The sequence below is a fragment of the Oncorhynchus mykiss genome, unplaced genomic scaffold, assembly GCF_013265735.2.
Source record: "Oncorhynchus mykiss isolate Arlee unplaced genomic scaffold, USDA_OmykA_1.1 un_scaffold_210, whole genome shotgun sequence".
NCBI lineage: Eukaryota > Metazoa > Chordata > Actinopteri > Salmoniformes > Salmonidae > Oncorhynchus > Oncorhynchus mykiss.
Window position 1 is genome coordinate 67,501 of NW_023493682.1, and position 6,244 is coordinate 73,744.

Below are 6,244 nucleotides of genomic sequence, written 5' to 3' on the forward strand. Positions count from 1 at the left end.
GACCTCTAGCCCTTCGGGAAGTATTTTTAATCATTTTTTGAAAATTACAGAAATTGGTCGAAAAAATGACAGAGTCCCACTTTTCACAGCCGTGCACCTGGTGATTGAAAACGTGCATCTGGTAACCCAAAAATGCGGTTCTCAATGCGCTTGCCGGTGTTACAGATATACATGTCCGATAATGATGCACCCTACTACGGACCTTTTTCAATGGGGGTCGGCCTGAATTATTTATGGAAGGTATGATTACTTTTTTTTCTCCGTGCAACTGGTGATTGAAAACGTGCACCTGGTCACCCAAAACACGGTTCTCTATGCGGTTAGCGGTGTTCCCGAGATTCATGTCCGATAATGATGCACCCTACTACGGACCTTTTCAATGGGGGCCGGTCCGAATTATTTATGGAAGGTATGATTTTTTTTTTCTCTCTCCGTGCAACTGGTGATTGAAAACGTGCATCTGGTAACCCAAAACACGGTTCTCTATGCGGTTAGCGGTGTTCCCGAGATTCATGTCCGATAATGATGCACCCTACTACGGACCTTTTCAATGGGGGCCGGTCCGAATTATTTATGGAAGGTATGATTTTTTTTTTTTTCAACACTTTTCCCCTCTTTTTCTCTCTCTGCCGGGGCCGGCCCTGGGTGCTTTATGGACGGTTTAAAACATGACTATGGATGCAAATGCTCATTTTCCTCCGTGCACCTGGTGATTGAAAACGTGCATCTGGTAACCCAAAAATTATAAAAGGGTTTTAAATACTTTTACCCGTCATTCTATTGATATAGCCCGCTAGGGGAGTGCCCCACTACGGCCCTCTCTCTGTCAGGGCCGTCCTTGGGTGCTTTTTACACACTTTAAGAAATCACGATGGATGCAGATTGCTATTAATCCTCCGTGCAACTGGTGATTGAAAACGTGCATCTGGTAACCCAAAATTTCAAATATGGTTCAAAATGAATTTAAAGGCACCCCTCTCATTGTTGCCCGCTATGGGAGCACCCCACTAAGGCCCTGTCTCGGTCGGGCCCGTCCTGAGTGCTTTATAGACACTTTAAGAAATCGCGATGGATGCAGATTGCTATTAATCCTCCGTGCAACTGGTGATTGAAAATGTGCAACTGGTGATTGAAAACGTGCACCTGGTCACCCAAAACACGGTTCTCTATGCGGTTAGCGGTGTTCCATCTATTCATGTCCGCTTATGGCGCACCCTACTACGGACCTTTAGCAATGGGGGCCGGCCCGAATTATTTATGGAAGGTCTGATGATGATTTTTTTTTTTTTTCACCATCTCTTTCTCTCTCTGCCGGGGCCGGCCAAGAGTGCTTTATGGACGGTTTAAAACATGACTATGGATGCAAATGCTCATTTTCCTCCGTGCACCTGGTGATTGAAAACGTGCATCTGGTAACCCAAAAATTATAAAAGGGTTTTAAATACTTTTACCCGTCATTCTATTGATATAGCCCGCTAGGGGAGTGCCCCACTACGGCCCTCTCTCTGTCAGGGCCGTCCTTGGGTGCTTTTTACACACTTTAAGAAATCACGATGGATGCAGATTGCTATTAATCCTCCGTGCAACTGGTGATTGAAAACGTGCATCTGGTAACCCAAAATTTCAAATATGGTTCAAAATGAATTTAAAGGCACCCCTCTCATTGTTGCCCGCTATGGGAGCACCCCACTAAGGCCCTGTCTCGGTCGGGCCCGTCCTGAGTGCTTTATAGACACTTTAAGAAATCGCGATGGATGCAGATTGCTATTAATCCTCCGTGCAACTGGTGATTGAAAATGTGCAACTGGTGATTGAAAACGTGCACCTGGTCACCCAAAACACGGTTCTCTATGCGGTTAGCGGTGTTCCATCTATTCATGTCCGCTTATGGCGCACCCTACTACGGACCTTTAGCAATGGGGGCCGGCCCGAATTATTTATGGAAGGTCTGATGATGATTTTTTTTTTTTTCACCATCTCTTTCTCTCTCTGCCGGGGCCGGCCAAGAGTGCTTTATGGACGGTTTAAAACATGACTATGGATGCAAATGCTCATTTTCCTCCGTGCACCTGGTGATTGAAAACGTGCATCTGGTAACCCAAAAATTATAAAAGGGTTTTAAATACTTTTACCCGTCATTCTATTGATATAGCCCGCTAGGGGAGTGCCCCACTACGGCCCTCTCTCTGTCAGGGCCGTCCTTGGGTGCTTTTTACACACTTTAAGAAATCACGATGGATGCAGATTGCTATTAATCCTCCGTGCAACTGGTGATTGAAAACGTGCATCTGGTAACCCAAAATTTCAAATATGGTTCAAAATGAATTTAAAGGCACCCCTCTCATTGTTGCCCGCTATGGGAGCACCCCACTAAGGCCCTGTCTCGGTCGGGCCCGTCCTGAGTGCTTTATAGACACTTTAAGAAATCGCGATGGATGCAGATTGCTATTAATCCTCCGTGCAACTGGTGATTGAAAATGTGCAACTGGTGATTGAAAACGTGCACCTGGTCACCCAAAACACGGTTCTCTATGCGGTTAGCGGTGTTCCATCTATTCATGTCCGCTTATGGCGCACCCTACTACGGACCTTTAGCAATGGGGGCCGGCCCGAATTATTTATGGAAGGTCTGATGATGATTTTTTTTTTTTTTCACCATCTCTTTCTCTCTCTGCCGGGGCCGGCCAAGAGTGCTTTATGGACGGTTTAAAACATGACTATGGATGCAAATGCTCATTTTCCTCCGTGCACCTGGTGATTGAAAACGTGCATCTGGTAACCCAAAAATTATAAAAGGGTTTTAAATACTTTTACCCGTCATTCTATTGATATAGCCCGCTAGGGGAGTGCCCCACTACGGCCCTCTCTCTGTCAGGGCCGTCCTTGGGTGCTTTTTACACACTTTAAGAAATCACGATGGATGCAGATTGCTATTAATCCTCCGTGCAACTGGTGATTGAAAACGTGCATCTGGTAACCCAAAATTTCAAATATGGTTCAAAATGAATTTAAAGGCACCCCTCTCATTGTTGCCCGCTATGGGAGCACCCCACTAAGGCCCTGTCTCGGTCGGGCCCGTCCTGAGTGCTTTATAGACACTTTAAGAAATCGCGATGGATGCAGATTGCTATTAATCCTCCGTGCAACTGGTGATTGAAAATGTGCAACTGGTGATTGAAAACGTGCACCTGGTCACCCAAAACACGGTTCTCTATGCGGTTAGCGGTGTTCCATCTATTCATGTCCGCTTATGGCGCACCCTACTACGGACCTTTAGCAATGGGGGCCGGCCCGAATTATTTATGGAAGGTCTGATGATGATTTTTTTTTTTTTTCACCATCTCTTTCTCTCTCTGCCGGGGCCGGCCAAGAGTGCTTTATGGACGGTTTAAAACATGACTATGGATGCAAATGCTCATTTTCCTCCGTGCACCTGGTGATTGAAAACGTGCATCTGGTAACCCAAAAATTATAAAAGGGTTTTAAATACTTTTACCCGTCATTCTATTGATATAGCCCGCTAGGGGAGTGCCCCACTACGGCCCTCTCTCTGTCAGGGCCGTCCTTGGGTGCTTTTTACACACTTTAAGAAATCACGATGGATGCAGATTGCTATTAATCCTCCGTGCAACTGGTGATTGAAAACGTGCATCTGGTAACCCAAAATTTCAAATATGGTTCAAAATGAATTTAAAGGCACCCCTCTCATTGTTGCCCGCTATGGGAGCACCCCACTAAGGCCCTGTCTCGGTCGGGCCCGTCCTGAGTGCTTTATAGACACTTTAAGAAATCGCGATGGATGCAGATTGCTATTAATCCTCCGTGCAACTGGTGATTGAAAATGTGCAACTGGTGATTGAAAACGTGCACCTGGTCACCCAAAACACGGTTCTCTATGCGGTTAGCGGTGTTCCATCTATTCATGTCCGCTTATGGCGCACCCTACTACGGACCTTTAGCAATGGGGGCCGGCCCGAATTATTTATGGAAGGTCTGATGATGATTTTTTTTTTTTTTCACCATCTCTTTCTCTCTCTGCCGGGGCCGGCCAAGAGTGCTTTATGGACGGTTTAAAACATGACTATGGATGCAAATGCTCATTTTCCTCCGTGCACCTGGTGATTGAAAACGTGCATCTGGTAACCCAAAAATTATAAAAGGGTTTTAAATACTTTTACCCGTCATTCTATTGATATAGCCCGCTAGGGGAGTGCCCCACTACGGCCCTCTCTCTGTCAGGGCCGTCCTTGGGTGCTTTTTACACACTTTAAGAAATCACGATGGATGCAGATTGCTATTAATCCTCCGTGCAACTGGTGATTGAAAACGTGCATCTGGTAACCCAAAATTTCAAATATGGTTCAAAATGAATTTAAAGGCACCCCTCTCATTGTTGCCCGCTATGGGAGCACCCCACTAAGGCCCTGTCTCGGTCGGGCCCGTCCTGAGTGCTTTATAGACACTTTAAGAAATCGCGATGGATGCAGATTGCTATTAATCCTCCGTGCAACTGGTGATTGAAAATGTGCAACTGGTGATTGAAAACGTGCACCTGGTCACCCAAAACACGGTTCTCTATGCGGTTAGCGGTGTTCCATCTATTCATGTCCGCTTATGGCGCACCCTACTACGGACCTTTAGCAATGGGGGCCGGCCCGAATTATTTATGGAAGGTCTGATGATGATTTTTTTTTTTTTCACCATCTCTTTCTCTCTCTGCCGGGGCCGGCCAAGAGTGCTTTATGGACGGTTTAAAACATGACTATGGATGCAAATGCTCATTTTCCTCCGTGCACCTGGTGATTGAAAACGTGCATCTGGTAACCCAAAAATTATAAAAGGGTTTTAAATACTTTTACCCGTCATTCTATTGATATAGCCCGCTAGGGGAGTGCCCCACTACGGCCCTCTCTCTGTCAGGGCCGTCCTTGGGTGCTTTTTACACACTTTAAGAAATCACGATGGATGCAGATTGCTATTAATCCTCCGTGCAACTGGTGATTGAAAACGTGCATCTGGTAACCCAAAATTTCAAATATGGTTCAAAATGAATTTAAAGGCACCCCTCTCATTGTTGCCCGCTATGGGAGCACCCCACTAAGGCCCTGTCTCGGTCGGGCCCGTCCTGAGTGCTTTATAGACACTTTAAGAAATCGCGATGGATGCAGATTGCTATTAATCCTCCGTGCAACTGGTGATTGAAAATGTGCAACTGGTGATTGAAAACGTGCACCTGGTCACCCAAAACACGGTTCTCTATGCGGTTAGCGGTGTTCCATCTATTCATGTCCGCTTATGGCGCACCCTACTACGGACCTTTAGCAATGGGGGCCGGCCCGAATTATTTATGGAAGGTCTGATGATGATTTTTTTTTTTTTTCACCATCTCTTTCTCTCTCTGCCGGGGCCGGCCAAGAGTGCTTTATGGACGGTTTAAAACATGACTATGGATGCAAATGCTCATTTTCCTCCGTGCACCTGGTGATTGAAAACGTGCATCTGGTAACCCAAAAATTATAAAAGGGTTTTAAATACTTTTACCCGTCATTCTATTGATATAGCCCGCTAGGGGAGTGCCCCACTACGGCCCTCTCTCTGTCAGGGCCGTCCTTGGGTGCTTTTTACACACTTTAAGAAATCACGATGGATGCAGATTGCTATTAATCCTCCGTGCAACTGGTGATTGAAAACGTGCATCTGGTAACCCAAAATTTCAAATATGGTTCAAAATGAATTTAAAGGCACCCCTCTCATTGTTGCCCGCTATGGGAGCACCCCACTAAGGCCCTGTCTCGGTCGGGCCCGTCCTGAGTGCTTTATAGACACTTTAAGAAATCGCGATGGATGCAGATTGCTATTAATCCTCCGTGCAACTGGTGATTGAAAATGTGCAACTGGTGATTGAAAACGTGCACCTGGTCACCCAAAACACGGTTCTCTATGCGGTTAGCGGTGTTCCATCTATTCATGTCCGCTTATGGCGCACCCTACTACGGACCTTTAGCAATGGGGGCCGGCCCGAATTATTTATGGAAGGTCTGATGATGATTTTTTTTTTTTTTCACCATCTCTTTCTCTCTCTGCCGGGGCCGGCCAAGAGTGCTTTATGGACGGTTTAAAACATGACTATGGATGCAAATGCTCATTTTCCTCCGTGCACCTGGTGATTGAAAACGTGCATCTGGTAACCCAAAAATTATAAAAGGGTTTTAAATACTTTTACCCGTCATTCTATTGATATAGC